The 15,458-nt window shown below is 38.6% G+C and overlaps 12 non-coding genes across 12 annotated transcripts; all 12 read right to left on the bottom strand.

The window, feature by feature from the left end:
- Positions 1-1,272: 1,272 nt before the first annotated feature.
- Positions 1,273-1,345, bottom strand: trnaf-gaa (transfer RNA phenylalanine (anticodon GAA)). The gene has a single exon. It is a non-coding gene; the product is annotated as a tRNA-Phe (tRNA).
- Positions 1,346-2,494: 1,149 nt separating this feature from the next.
- trnaf-gaa (transfer RNA phenylalanine (anticodon GAA)) lies at positions 2,495-2,567 on the bottom strand. Its single transcript has one exon. It is a non-coding gene; the product is annotated as a tRNA-Phe (tRNA).
- A 1,150-nt stretch (positions 2,568-3,717) lies between these two features.
- Positions 3,718-3,790, bottom strand: trnaf-gaa (transfer RNA phenylalanine (anticodon GAA)). Its single transcript has one exon. It is a non-coding gene; the product is annotated as a tRNA-Phe (tRNA).
- Positions 3,791-4,939: 1,149 nt separating this feature from the next.
- On the bottom strand, positions 4,940-5,012 carry trnaf-gaa (transfer RNA phenylalanine (anticodon GAA)). The gene has a single exon. It is a non-coding gene; the product is annotated as a tRNA-Phe (tRNA).
- Positions 5,013-6,162: 1,150 nt separating this feature from the next.
- On the bottom strand, positions 6,163-6,235 carry trnaf-gaa (transfer RNA phenylalanine (anticodon GAA)). The gene has a single exon. It is a non-coding gene; the product is annotated as a tRNA-Phe (tRNA).
- Positions 6,236-7,384: 1,149 nt separating this feature from the next.
- trnaf-gaa (transfer RNA phenylalanine (anticodon GAA)) lies at positions 7,385-7,457 on the bottom strand. Its single transcript has one exon. It is a non-coding gene; the product is annotated as a tRNA-Phe (tRNA).
- A 1,149-nt stretch (positions 7,458-8,606) lies between these two features.
- On the bottom strand, positions 8,607-8,679 carry trnaf-gaa (transfer RNA phenylalanine (anticodon GAA)). The gene has a single exon. It is a non-coding gene; the product is annotated as a tRNA-Phe (tRNA).
- Positions 8,680-9,828: 1,149 nt separating this feature from the next.
- trnaf-gaa (transfer RNA phenylalanine (anticodon GAA)) lies at positions 9,829-9,901 on the bottom strand. The gene has a single exon. It is a non-coding gene; the product is annotated as a tRNA-Phe (tRNA).
- Positions 9,902-11,050: 1,149 nt separating this feature from the next.
- On the bottom strand, positions 11,051-11,123 carry trnaf-gaa (transfer RNA phenylalanine (anticodon GAA)). Its single transcript has one exon. It is a non-coding gene; the product is annotated as a tRNA-Phe (tRNA).
- Positions 11,124-12,272: 1,149 nt separating this feature from the next.
- trnaf-gaa (transfer RNA phenylalanine (anticodon GAA)) lies at positions 12,273-12,345 on the bottom strand. The gene has a single exon. It is a non-coding gene; the product is annotated as a tRNA-Phe (tRNA).
- Positions 12,346-13,494: 1,149 nt separating this feature from the next.
- Positions 13,495-13,567, bottom strand: trnaf-gaa (transfer RNA phenylalanine (anticodon GAA)). Its single transcript has one exon. It is a non-coding gene; the product is annotated as a tRNA-Phe (tRNA).
- A 1,149-nt stretch (positions 13,568-14,716) lies between these two features.
- trnaf-gaa (transfer RNA phenylalanine (anticodon GAA)) lies at positions 14,717-14,789 on the bottom strand. Its single transcript has one exon. It is a non-coding gene; the product is annotated as a tRNA-Phe (tRNA).
- Positions 14,790-15,458: the final 669 nt, after the last annotated feature.

Genomic DNA, 15,458 nt, shown 5'->3' with positions numbered 1-15,458 from the left:
TCTCCGTTTTCCAGGCCAAATGTAGAAGAACTCTGGCAAAATTAATTTCATGCCGAAACCCAGGATCGAACCAGGGACATTTAGATCTTCAGTCTAACGCTCTCCCAACTGAGCTATTTCAGCTGCTCTGCACAATTATAGCCAGGTGTGTGGTTGGCTGTCTGGTGTATTCAGTTGACTAGGATCAGGAACATTTTCTATTCATCTTTCTCCAACAGCGAATGACAAATGCCCCACATGGATGGAATAATCACGCACACGTTCTTTTTCAAACTTCTAGAAAGACAATGCTTCCACCTGCTGGTCCCCTGACAAACTCACACATACTTTTAGTTAGCATTTTTGTTGAAATTAGGCTAACCTTTTACTGACGACAGGTACGAAAATGAGCCTCAGTTAATCGGGAGTCTTCTTGCTAACAGACACAGGCTCTCAATGTGTAGTGGAACTTCTAGAAGCACTCAGATAAAATGACCTGTTATTTCATCCGCTGTCCATGAGTAAGTGGTAGTGAACACATCAAATTTGCACTTACCCTTCAGGATGACGCAATATTAATGTGGTCTAACTGACCCATTCATTCTTTATAATTGATATATTATATAAGTTATAGTATTGCTCACAAACACAATTTTAACAAATTCTTTGAAAACAAAGTTCTCCTTTTATTTTGTTGAATCATAACTACGTAGGTATCATTTCTATTGCATAAAGGCTTTTAATGTAGCATTTTTAATTTGTGTTTTTCCTTCGCAGAATTGTCCACACTTAAAATTACTTAGCAGAGGATGGTTTCGATCCAGCGACCTCTGGGTTATGGGCCCAGCACGCTTCCGCTGCGCCACTCTGCTATCTGGTGATTGGTGGCAGTCAGTTGTGAAAGACAAATTGGAATTCGTAACATATCATACGTTTAGTAAAATCTTAACATATTGTACATTTTGCTCATTCGTAATGTATAGTACGTTTTGGAAATTCGTAACATCATACGAATTGTAATTCATAACATCTCATACGAAATGGATGATGGACATTCCCAAATAATACATACAATATGAAACGTAACATATCATACTAAATGGAGTATCTTCGATATACATACAGAATAATATGAAATGCTCTGACTACAGGTTGGGTCACAGAGAAAGAATGGAGGAGTTGAGGAGAGGATATTTTGTCCAACCGATATTTTCCCTTTGAACCTGTGTTTCAAACCTGCAACTCTCCGTTTTCCAGGCCAAATGTAGAAGAACTCTGGCAAAATTAATTTCCTGCCGAAACCCGGGATCGAACCAGGGACATTTAGATCTTCAGTCTAACGCTCTCCCAACTGAGCTATTTCGGCTGCTCTGCACAATTATAGCCAGGTGTGTGGTTGGCTGTCTGGTGTATTCAGTTGACTAGGATCAGGAACATTTTCTATTCATCTTTCTCCAACAGCGAGTGACAAATGCCCCACATGGATGGAATAATCACGCACACGTTCTTTTTCAAACTTCTAGAAAGACAATGCTTCCACCTGCTGGTCCCCTGACAAACTCACACATACTTTTAGTTAGCATTTTTGTTGAAATTAGGCTAACCTTTTACTGACGACAGGTACGAAAATGAGCCTCAGTTAATCGGGAGTCTTCTTGCTAACAGACACAGGCTCTCAATGTGTAGTGGAACTTCTAGAAGCACTCAGATAAAATGACCTGTTATTTCATCCGCTGTCCATGAGTAAGTGGTAGTGAACACATCAAATGTGCACTTACCCTTCAGGATGACGCAATATTAATGTGGTCTAACTGACCCATTCATTCTTTATAATTGATATATTATATAAGTTATAGTATTGCTCACAAACACAATTTTAACACATTCTTTGAAAACAAAGTTCTGCTTTTATTTTGTTGAATCATAACTACGTAGGTATCATTTCTATTGCATAAAGGCTTTTAATGTAGCATTTTTAATTTGTGTTTTTCCTTCGCAGAATTGTCCACACTTAAAATTACTTAGCAGAGGATGGTTTCGATCCATCGACCTCTGGGTTATGGGCCCAGCACGCTTCCGCTGCGCCACTCTGCTATCTGGTGATTGGTGGCAGTCAGTTGTGAAAGACAAATTGGAATTCGTAACATATCATACGTTTAGTAAAATCTTAACATATTGTACATTTTGCTCATTCGTAATGTATAGTACGTTTTGGAAATTCGTAACATCATACGAATTGTAATTCATAACATCTCATACGAAATGGATGATGGACATTCCCAAATAATACATACAATATGAAACGTAACATATCATACTAAATGGAGTATCTTCGATATACATACAGAATAATATGAAATGCTCTGACTACAGGTTGGGTCACAGAGAAAGAATGGAGGAGTTGAGGAGAGGATATTTTGTCCAACCGATATTTTCCCTTTGAACCTGTGTTTCAAACCTGCAACTCTCCGTTTTCCAGGCCAAATGTAGAAGAACTCTGGCAAAATTAATTTCCTGCCGAAACCCGGGATCGAACCAGGGACATTTAGATCTTCAGTCTAACGCTCTCCCAACTGAGCTATTTCGGCTGCTCTGCACAATTATAGCCAGGTGTGTGGTTGGCTGTCTGGTGTATTCAGTTGACTAGGATCAGGAACATTTTCTATTCATCTTTCTCCAACAGCGAGTGACAAATGCCCCACATGGATGGAATAATCACGCACACGTTCTTTTTCAAACTTCTAGAAAGACAATGCTTCCACCTGCTGGTCCCCTGACAAACTCACACATACTTTTAGTTAGCATTTTTGTTGAAATTAGGCTAACCTTTTACTGACGACAGGTACGAAAATGAGCCTCAGTTAATCGGGAGTCTTCTTGCTAACAGACACAGGCTCTCAATGTGTAGTGGAACTTCTAGAAGCACTCAGATAAAATGACCTGTTATTTCATCCGCTGTCCATGAGTAAGTGGTAGTGAACACATCAAATTTGCACTTACCCTTCAGGATGACGCAATATTAATGTGGTCTAACTGACCCATTCATTCTTTATAATTGATATATTATATAAGTTATAGTATTGCTCACAAACACAATTTTAACAAATTCTTTGAAAACAAAGTTCTCCTTTTATTTTGTTGAATCATAACTACGTAGGTATCATTTCTATTGCATAAAGGCTTTTAATGTAGCATTTTTAATTTGTGTTTTTCCTTCGCAGAATTGTCCACACTTAAAATTACTTAGCAGAGGATGGTTTCGATCCAGCGACCTCTGGGTTATGGGCCCAGCACGCTTCCGCTGCGCCACTCTGCTATCTGGTGATTGGTGGGAGTCAGTTGTGAAAGACAAATTGGAATTCGTAACATATCATACGTTTAGTAAAATCTTAACATATTGTACATTTTGCCCTATTCGTAATGTATAGTACGTTTTGGAAATTCGTAACATCATACGAATTGTAATTCATAACATCTCATACGAAATGGATGATGGACATTCCCAAATAATACATACAATATGAAACGTAACATATCATACTAAATGGAGTATCTTCGATATACATACAGAATAATATGAAATGCTCTGACTACAGGTTGGGTCACAGAGAAAGAATGGAGGAGTTGAGGAGAGGATATTTTGTCCAACCGATATTTTCCCTTTGAACCTGTGTTTCAAACCTGCAACTCTCCGTTTTCCAGGCCAAATGTAGAAGAACTCTGGCAAAATTAATTTCCTGCCGAAACCCGGGATCGAACCAGGGACATTTAGATCTTCAGTCTAACGCTCTCCCAACTGAGCTATTTCGGCTGCTCTGCACAATTATAGCCAGGTGTGTGGTTGGCTGTCTGGTGTATTCAGTTGACTAGGATCAGGAATATTTTCTATTCATCTTTCTCCAACAGCGAGTGACAAATGCCCCACATGGATGGAATAATCACGCACACGTTCTTTTTCAAACTTCTAGAAAGACAATGCTTCCACCTGCTGGTCCCCTGACAAACTCACACATACTTTTAGTTAGCATTTTTGTTGAAATTAGGCTAACCTTTTACTGACGACAGGTACGAAAATGAGCCTCAGTTAATCGGGAGTCTTCTTGCTAACAGACACAGGCTCTCAATGTGTAGTGGAACTTCTAGAAGCACTCAGATAAAATGACCTGTTATTTCATCCGCTGTCCATGAGTAAGTGGTAGTGAACACATCAAATGTGCACTTACCCTTCAGGATGACGCAATATTAATGTGGTCTAACTGACCCATTCATTCTTTATAATTGATATATTATATAAGTTATAGTATTGCTCACAAACACAATTTTAACACATTCTTTGAAAACAAAGTTCTGCTTTTATTTTGTTGAATCATAACTACGTAGGTATCATTTCTATTGCATAAAGGCTTTTAATGTAGCATTTTTAATTTGTGTTTTTCCTTCGCAGAATTGTCCACACTTAAAATTACTTAGCAGAGGATGGTTTCGATCCATCGACCTCTGGGTTATGGGCCCAGCACGCTTCCGCTGCGCCACTCTGCTATCTGGTGATTGGTGGCAGTCAGTTGTGAAAGACAAATTGGAATTCGTAACATATCATACGTTTAGTAAAATCTTAACATATTGTACATTTTGCCCATTCGTAATGTATAGTACGTTTTGGAAATTCGTAACATCATACGAATTGTAATTCATAACATCTCATACGAAATGGATGATGGACATTCCCAAATAATACATACAATATGAAACGTAACATATCATACTAAATGGAGTATCTTCGATATACATACAGAATAATATGAAATGCTCTGACTACAGGTTGGGTCACAGAGAAAGAATGGAGGAGTTGAGGAGAGGATATTTTGTCCAACCGATATTTTCCCTTTGAACCTGTGTTTCAAACCTGCAACTCTCCGTTTTCCAGGCCAAATGTAGAAGAACTCTGGCAAAATTAATTTCCTGCCGAAACCCGGGATCGAACCAGGGACATTTAGATCTTCAGTCTAACGCTCTCCCAACTGAGCTATTTCGGCTGCTCTGCACAATTATAGCCAGGTGTGTGGTTGGCTGTCTGGTGTATTCAGTTGACTAGGATCAGGAACATTTTCTATTCATCTTTCTCCAACAGCGAGTGACAAATGCCCCACATGGATGGAATAATCACGCACACGTTCTTTTTCAAACTTCTAGAAAGACAATGCTTCCACCTGCTGGTCCCCTGACAAACTCACACATACTTTTAGTTAGCATTTTTGTTGAAATTAGGCTAACCTTTTACTGACGACAGGTACGAAAATGAGCCTCAGTTAATCGGGAGTCTTCTTGCTAACAGACACAGGCTCTCAATGTGTAGTGGAACTTCTAGAAGCACTCAGATAAAATGACCTGTTATTTCATCCGCTGTCCATGAGTAAGTGGTAGTGAACACATCAAATGTGCACTTACCCTTCAGGATGACGCAATATTAATGTGGTCTAACTGACCCATTCATTCTTTATAATTGATATATTATATAAGTTATAGTATTGCTCACAAACACAATTTTAACAAATTCTTTGAAAACAAAGTTCTCCTTTTATTTTGATGAATCATAACTACGTAGGTATCATTTCTATTGCATAAAGGCTTTTAATGTAGCATTTTTAATTTGTGTTTTTCCTTCGCAGAATTGTCCACACTTAAAATTACTTAGCAGAGGATGGTTTCGATCCAGCGACCTCTGGGTTATGGGCCCAGCACGCTTCCGCTGCGCCACTCTGCTATCTGGTGATTGGTGGGAGTCAGTTGTGAAAGACAAATTGGAATTCGTAACATATCATACGTTTAGTAAAATCTTAACATATTGTACATTTTGCCCTATTCGTAATGTATAGTACGTTTTGGAAATTCGTAACATCATACGAATTGTAATTCATAACATCTCATACGAAATGGATGATGGACATTCCCAAATAATACATACAATATGAAACGTAACATATCATACTAAATGGAGTATCTTCGATATACATACAGAATAATATGAAATGCTCTGACTACAGGTTGGGTCACAGAGAAAGAATGGAGGAGTTGAGGAGAGGATATTTTGTCCAACCGATATTTTCCCTTTGAACCTGTGTTTCAAACCTGCAACTCTCCGTTTTCCAGGCCAAATGTAGAAGAACTCTGGCAAAATTAATTTCCTGCCGAAACCCGGGATCGAACCAGGGACATTTAGATCTTCAGTCTAACGCTCTCCCAACTGAGCTATTTCGGCTGCTCTGCACAATTATAGCCAGGTGTGTGGTTGGCTGTCTGGTGTATTCAGTTGACTAGGATCAGGAATATTTTCTATTCATCTTTCTCCAACAGCGAGTGACAAATGCCCCACATGGATGGAATAATCACGCACACGTTCTTTTTCAAACTTCTAGAAAGACAATGCTTCCACCTGCTGGTCCCCTGACAAACTCACACATACTTTTAGTTAGCATTTTTGTTGAAATTAGGCTAACCTTTTACTGACGACAGGTACGAAAATGAGCCTCAGTTAATCGGGAGTCTTCTTGCTAACAGACACAGGCTCTCAATGTGTAGTGGAACTTCTAGAAGCACTCAGATAAAATGACCTGTTATTTCATCCGCTGTCCATGAGTAAGTGGTAGTGAACACATCAAATGTGCACTTACCCTTCAGGATGACGCAATATTAATGTGGTCTAACTGACCCATTCATTCTTTATAATTGATATATTATATAAGTTATAGTATTGCTCACAAACACAATTTTAACACATTCTTTGAAAACAAAGTTCTGCTTTTATTTTGTTGAATCATAACTACGTAGGTATCATTTCTATTGCATAAAGGCTTTTAATGTAGCATTTTTAATTTGTGTTTTTCCTTCGCAGAATTGTCCACACTTAAAATTACTTAGCAGAGGATGGTTTCGATCCATCGACCTCTGGGTTATGGGCCCAGCACGCTTCCGCTGCGCCACTCTGCTATCTGGTGATTGGTGGCAGTCAGTTGTGAAAGACAAATTGGAATTCGTAACATATCATACGTTTAGTAAAATCTTAACATATTGTACATTTTGCTCATTCGTAATGTATAGTACGTTTTGGAAATTCGTAACATCATACGAATTGTAATTCATAACATCTCATACGAAATGGATGATGGACATTCCCAAATAATACATACAATATGAAACGTAACATATCATACTAAATGGAGTATCTTCGATATACATACAGAATAATATGAAATGCTCTGACTACAGGTTGGGTCACAGAGAAAGAATGGAGGAGTTGAGGAGAGGATATTTTGTCCAACCGATATTTTCCCTTTGAACCTGTGTTTCAAACCTGCAACTCTCCGTTTTCCAGGCCAAATGTAGAAGAACTCTGGCAAAATTAATTTCCTGCCGAAACCCGGGATCGAACCAGGGACATTTAGATCTTCAGTCTAACGCTCTCCCAACTGAGCTATTTCGGCTGCTCTGCACAATTATAGCCAGGTGTGTGGTTGGCTGTCTGGTGTATTCAGTTGACTAGGATCAGGAACATTTTCTATTCATCTTTCTCCAACAGCGAGTGACAAATGCCCCACATGGATGGAATAATCACGCACACGTTCTTTTTCAAACTTCTAGAAAGACAATGCTTCCACCTGCTGGTCCCCTGACAAACTCACACATACTTTTAGTTAGCATTTTTGTTGAAATTAGGCTAACCTTTTACTGACGACAGGTACGAAAATGAGCCTCAGTTAATCGGGAGTCTTCTTGCTAACAGACACAGGCTCTCAATGTGTAGTGGAACTTCTAGAAGCACTCAGATAAAATGACCTGTTATTTCATCCGCTGTCCATGAGTAAGTGGTAGTGAACACATCAAATGTGCACTTACCCTTCAGGATGACGCAATATTAATGTGGTCTAACTGACCCATTCATTCTTTATAATTGATATATTATATAAGTTATAGTATTGCTCACAAACACAATTTTAACACATTCTTTGAAAACAAAGTTCTGCTTTTATTTTGTTGAATCATAACTACGTAGGTATCATTTCTATTGCATAAAGGCTTTTAATGTAGCATTTTTAATTTGTGTTTTTCCTTCGCAGAATTGTCCACACTTAAAATTACTTAGCAGAGGATGGTTTCGATCCATCGACCTCTGGGTTATGGGCCCAGCACGCTTCCGCTGCGCCACTCTGCTATCTGGTGATTGGTGGCAGTCAGTTGTGAAAGACAAATTGGAATTCGTAACATATCATACGTTTAGTAAAATCTTAACATATTGTACATTTTGCTCATTCGTAATGTATAGTACGTTTTGGAAATTCGTAACATCATACGAATTGTAATTCATAACATCTCATACGAAATGGATGATGGACATTCCCAAATAATACATACAATATGAAACGTAACATATCATACTAAATGGAGTATCTTCGATATACATACAGAATAATATGAAATGCTCTGACTACAGGTTGGGTCACAGAGAAAGAATGGAGGAGTTGAGGAGAGGATATTTTGTCCAACCGATATTTTCCCTTTGAACCTGTGTTTCAAACCTGCAACTCTCCGTTTTCCAGGCCAAATGTAGAAGAACTCTGGCAAAATTAATTTCCTGCCGAAACCCGGGATCGAACCAGGGACATTTAGATCTTCAGTCTAACGCTCTCCCAACTGAGCTATTTCGGCTGCTCTGCACAATTATAGCCAGGTGTGTGGTTGGCTGTCTGGTGTATTCAGTTGACTAGGATCAGGAATATTTTCTATTCATCTTTCTCCAACAGCGAGTGACAAATGCCCCACATGGATGGAATAATCACGCACACGTTCTTTTTCAAACTTCTAGAAAGACAATGCTTCCACCTGCTGGTCCCCTGACAAACTCACACATACTTTTAGTTAGCATTTTTGTTGAAATTAGGCTAACCTTTTACTGACGACAGGTACGAAAATGAGCCTCAGTTAATCGGGAGTCTTCTTGCTAACAGACACAGGCTCTCAATGTGTAGTGGAACTTCTAGAAGCACTCAGATAAAATGACCTGTTATTTCATCCGCTGTCCATGAGTAAGTGGTAGTGAACACATCAAATGTGCACTTACCCTTCAGGATGACGCAATATTAATGTGGTCTAACTGACCCATTCATTCTTTATAATTGATATATTATATAAGTTATAGTATTGCTCACAAACACAATTTTAACACATTCTTTGAAAACAAAGTTCTGCTTTTATTTTGTTGAATCATAACTACGTAGGTATCATTTCTATTGCATAAAGGCTTTTAATGTAGCATTTTTAATTTGTGTTTTTCCTTCGCAGAATTGTCCACACTTAAAATTACTTAGCAGAGGATGGTTTCGATCCATCGACCTCTGGGTTATGGGCCCAGCACGCTTCCGCTGCGCCACTCTGCTATCTGGTGATTGGTGGCAGTCAGTTGTGAAAGACAAATTGGAATTCGTAACATATCATACGTTTAGTAAAATCTTAACATATTGTACATTTTGCTCATTCGTAATGTATAGTACGTTTTGGAAATTCGTAACATCATACGAATTGTAATTCATAACATCTCATACGAAATGGATGATGGACATTCCCAAATAATACATACAATATGAAACGTAACATATCATACTAAATGGAGTATCTTCGATATACATACAGAATAATATGAAATGCTCTGACTACAGGTTGGGTCACAGAGAAAGAATGGAGGAGTTGAGGAGAGGATATTTTGTCCAACCGATATTTTCCCTTTGAACCTGTGTTTCAAACCTGCAACTCTCCGTTTTCCAGGCCAAATGTAGAAGAACTCTGGCAAAATTAATTTCCTGCCGAAACCCGGGATCGAACCAGGGACATTTAGATCTTCAGTCTAACGCTCTCCCAACTGAGCTATTTCGGCTGCTCTGCACAATTATAGCCAGGTGTGTGGTTGGCTGTCTGGTGTATTCAGTTGACTAGGATCAGGAACATTTTCTATTCATCTTTCTCCAACAGCGAGTGACAAATGCCCCACATGGATGGAATAATCACGCACACGTTCTTTTTCAAACTTCTAGAAAGACAATGCTTCCACCTGCTGGTCCCCTGACAAACTCACACATACTTTTAGTTAGCATTTTTGTTGAAATTAGGCTAACCTTTTACTGACGACAGGTACGAAAATGAGCCTCAGTTAATCGGGAGTCTTCTTGCTAACAGACACAGGCTCTCAATGTGTAGTGGAACTTCTAGAAGCACTCAGATAAAATGACCTGTTATTTCATCCGCTGTCCATGAGTAAGTGGTAGTGAACACATCAAATGTGCACTTACCCTTCAGGATGACGCAATATTAATGTGGTCTAACTGACCCATTCATTCTTTATAATTGATATATTATATAAGTTATAGTATTGCTCACAAACACAATTTTAACACATTCTTTGAAAACAAAGTTCTGCTTTTATTTTGTTGAATCATAACTACGTAGGTATCATTTCTATTGCATAAAGGCTTTTAATGTAGCATTTTTAATTTGTGTTTTTCCTTCGCAGAATTGTCCACACTTAAAATTACTTAGCAGAGGATGGTTTCGATCCATCGACCTCTGGGTTATGGGCCCAGCACGCTTCCGCTGCGCCACTCTGCTATCTGGTGATTGGTGGCAGTCAGTTGTGAAAGACAAATTGGAATTCGTAACATATCATACGTTTAGTAAAATCTTAACATATTGTACATTTTGCTCATTCGTAATGTATAGTACGTTTTGGAAATTCGTAACATCATACGAATTGTAATTCATAACATCTCATACGAAATGGATGATGGACATTCCCAAATAATACATACAATATGAAACGTAACATATCATACTAAATGGAGTATCTTCGATATACATACAGAATAATATGAAATGCTCTGACTACAGGTTGGGTCACAGAGAAAGAATGGAGGAGTTGAGGAGAGGATATTTTGTCCAACCGATATTTTCCCTTTGAACCTGTGTTTCAAACCTGCAACTCTCCGTTTTCCAGGCCAAATGTAGAAGAACTCTGGCAAAATTAATTTCCTGCCGAAACCCGGGATCGAACCAGGGACATTTAGATCTTCAGTCTAACGCTCTCCCAACTGAGCTATTTCGGCTGCTCTGCACAATTATAGCCAGGTGTGTGGTTGGCTGTCTGGTGTATTCAGTTGACTAGGATCAGGAATATTTTCTATTCATCTTTCTCCAACAGCGAGTGACAAATGCCCCACATGGATGGAATAATCACGCACACGTTCTTTTTCAAACTTCTAGAAAGACAATGCTTCCACCTGCTGGTCCCCTGACAAACTCACACATACTTTTAGTTAGCATTTTTGTTGAAATTAGGCTAACCTTTTACTGACGACAGGTACGAAAATGAGCCTCAGTTAATCGGGAGTCTTCTTGCTAACAGACACAGGCTCTCAATGTGTAGTGGAACTTCTAGAAGCACTCAGATAAAATGACCTGTTATTTCATCCGCTGTCCATGAGTAAGTGGTAGTGAACACATCAAATGTGCACTTACCCTTCAGGATGACGCAATATTAATGTGGTCTAACTGACCCATTCATTCTTTATAATTGATATATTATATAAGTTATAGTATTGCTCACAAACACAATTTTAACACATTCTTTGAAAACAAAGTTCTGCTTTTATTTTGTTGAATCATAACTACGTAGGTATCATTTCTATTGCATAAAGGCTTTTAATGTAGCATTTTTAATTTGTGTTTTTCCTTCGCAGAATTGTCCACACTTAAAATTACTTAGCAGAGGATGGTTTCGATCCATCGACCTCTGGGTTATGGGCCCAGCACGCTTCCGCTGCGCCACTCTGCTATCTGGTGATTGGTGGCAGTCAGTTGTGAAAGACAAATTGGAATTCGTAACATATCATACGTTTAGTAAAATCTTAACATATTGTACATTTTGCTCATTCGTAATGTATAGTACGTTTTGGAAATTCGTAACATCATACGAATTGTAATTCATAACATCTCATACGAAATGGATGATGGACATTCCCAAATAATACATACAATATGAAACGTAACATATCATACTAAATGGAGTATCTTCGATATACATACAGAATAATATGAAATGCTCTGACTACAGGTTGGGTCACAGAGAAAGAATGGAGGAGTTGAGGAGAGGATATTTTGTCCAACCGATATTTTCCCTTTGAACCTGTGTTTCAAACCTGCAACTCTCCGTTTTCCAGGCCAAATGTAGAAGAACTCTGGCAAAATTAATTTCCTGCCGAAACCCGGGATCGAACCAGGGACATTTAGATCTTCAGTCTAACGCTCTCCCAACTGAGCTATTTCGGCTGCTCTGCACAATTATAGCCAGGTGTGTGGTTGGCTGTCTGGTGTATTCAGTTGACTAGGATCAGGAACATTTTCTATTCATCTTTCTCCAACAGCGAGTGACAAATGCCCCACATGGATGGAATAATCACGCACACGTTCTTTTTCAAACTTCTAGAAAGACAATGCTTCCACCTGCTGGTCCCCTGACAAACTCACACATACTTTTAGTTAGCATTTTTGTTGAAATTAGGCTAACCTTTTACTGACGACAGGTACGAAAATGAGCCTCAGTTAATCGGGAGTCTTCTTGCTAACAGACACAGGCTCTCAATGTGTAGTGGAACTTCTAGAAGCACTCAGATAAAATGACCTGTTATTTCATCCGCTGTCCATGAGTAAGTGGTAGTGAACACATCAAATGTGCACTTACCCTTCAGGATGACGCAATATTAATGTGGTCTAACTGACCCATTCATTCTTTATAATTGATATATTATATAAGTTATAGTATTGCTCACAAACACAATTTTAACACATTCTTTGAAAACAAAGTTCTGCTTTTATTTTGTTGAATCATAACTACGTAGGTATCATTTCTATTGCATAAAGGCTTTTAATGTAGCATTTTTAATTTGTGTTTTTCCTTCGCAGAATTGTCCACACTTAAAATTACTTAGCAGAGGATGGTTTCGATCCATCGACCTCTGGGTTATGGGCCCAGCACGCTTCCGCTGCGCCACTCTGCTATCTGGTGATTGGTGGCAGTCAGTTGTGAAAGACAAATTGGAATTCGTAACATATCATACGTTTAGTAAAATCTTAACATATTGTACATTTTGCTCATTCGTAATGTATAGTACGTTTTGGAAATTCGTAACATCATACGAATTGTAATTCATAACATCTCATACGAAATGGATGATGGACATTCCCAAATAATACATACAATATGAAACGTAACATATCATACTAAATGGAGTATCTTCGATATACATACAGAATAATATGAAATGCTCTGACTACAGGTTGGGTCACAGAGAAAGAATGGAGGAGTTGAGGAGAGGATATTTTGTCCAACCGATATTTTCCCTTTGAACCTGTGTTTCAAACCTGCAACTCTCCGTTTTCCAGGCCAAATGTAGAAGAACTCTGGCAAAATTAATTTCCTGCCGAAACCCGGGATCGAACCAGGGACATTTAGATCTTCAGTCTAACGCTCTCCCAACTGAGCTATTTCGGCTGCTCTGCACAATTATAGCCAGGTGTGTGGTTGGCTGTCTGGTGTATTCAGTTGACTAGGATCAGGAACATTTTCTATTCATCTTTCTCCAACAGCGAGTGACAAATGCCCCACATGGATGGAATAATCACGCACACGTTCTTTTTCAAACTTCTAGAAAGACAATGCTTCCACCTGCTGGTCCCCTGACAAACTCACACATACTTTTAGTTAGCATTTTTGTTGAAATTAGGCTAACCTTTTACTGACGACAGGTACGAAAATGAGCCTCAGTTAATCGGGAGTCTTCTTGCTAACAGACACAGGCTCTCAATGTGTAGTGGAACTTCTAGAAGCACTCAGATAAAATGACCTGTTATTTCATCCGCTGTCCATGAGTAAGTGGTAGTGAACACATCAAATGTGCACTTACCCTTCAGGATGACGCAATATTAATGTGGTCTAACTGACCCATTCATTCTTTATAATTGATATATTATATAAGTTATAGTATTGCTCACAAACACAATTTTAACACATTCTTTGAAAACAAAGTTCTGCTTTTATTTTGTTGAATCATAACTACGTAGGTATCATTTCTATTGCATAAAGGCTTTTAATGTAGCATTTTTAATTTGTGTTTTTCCTTCGCAGAATTGTCCACACTTAAAATTACTTAGCAGAGGATGGTTTCGATCCATCGACCTCTGGGTTATGGGCCCAGCACGCTTCCGCTGCGCCACTCTGCTATCTGGTGATTGGTGGCAGTCAGTTGTGAAAGACAAATTGGAATTCGTAACATATCATACGTTTAGTAAAATCTTAACATATTGTACATTTTGCTCATTCGTAATGTATAGTACGTTTTGGAAATTCGTAACATCATACGAATTGTAATTCATAACATCTCATACGAAATGGATGATGGACATTCCCAAATAATACATACAATATGAAACGTAACATATCATACTAAATGGAGTATCTTCGATATACATACAGAATAATATGAAATGCTCTGACTACAGGTTGGGTCACAGAGAAAGAATGGAGGAGTTGAGGAGAGGATATTTTGTCCAACCGATATTTTCCCTTTGAACCTGTGTTTCAAACCTGCAACTCTCCGTTTTCCAGGCCAAATGTAGAAGAACTCTGGCAAAATTAATTTCCTGCCGAAACCCGGGATCGAACCAGGGACATTTAGATCTTCAGTCTAACGCTCTCCCAACTGAGCTATTTCGGCTGCTCTGCACAATTATAGCCAGGTGTGTGGTTGGCTGTCTGGTGTATTCAGTTGACTAGGATCAGGAATATTTTCTATTCATCTTTCTCCAACAGCGAGTGACAAATGCCCCACATGGATGGAATAATCACGCACACGTTCTTTTTCAAACTTCTAGAAAGACAATGCTTCCACCTGCTGGTCCCCTGACAAACTCACACATACTTTTAGTTAGCATTTTTGTTGAAATTAGGCTAACCTTTTACTGACGACAGGTACGAAAATGAGCCTCAGTTAATCGGGAGTCTTCTTGCTAACAGACACAGGCTCTCAATGTGTAGTGGAACTTCTAGAAGCACTCAGATAAAATGACCTGTTATTTCATCCGCTGTCCATGAGTAAGTGGTAGTGAACACATCAAATGTGCACTTACCCTTCAGGATGACGCAATATTAATGTGGTCTAACTGACCCATTCATTCTTTATAATTGATATATTATATAAGTTATAGTATTGCTCACAAACACAATTTTAACACATTCTTTGAAAACAAAGTTCTGCTTTTATTTTGTTGAATCATAACTACGTAGGTATCATTTCTATTGCATAAAGGCTTTTAATGTAGCATTTTTAATTTGTGTTTTTCCTTCGCAGAATTGTCCACACTTAAAATTACTTAGCAGAGGATGG

This window comes from Salvelinus fontinalis, unplaced genomic scaffold (genome assembly GCF_029448725.1).
Source record: "Salvelinus fontinalis isolate EN_2023a unplaced genomic scaffold, ASM2944872v1 scaffold_1634, whole genome shotgun sequence".
NCBI classification, from domain to species: domain Eukaryota; kingdom Metazoa; phylum Chordata; class Actinopteri; order Salmoniformes; family Salmonidae; genus Salvelinus; species Salvelinus fontinalis.
Note: the sequence above shows the minus strand (reverse complement) of the source record. Positions and strands in the feature narration are given on the sequence as shown.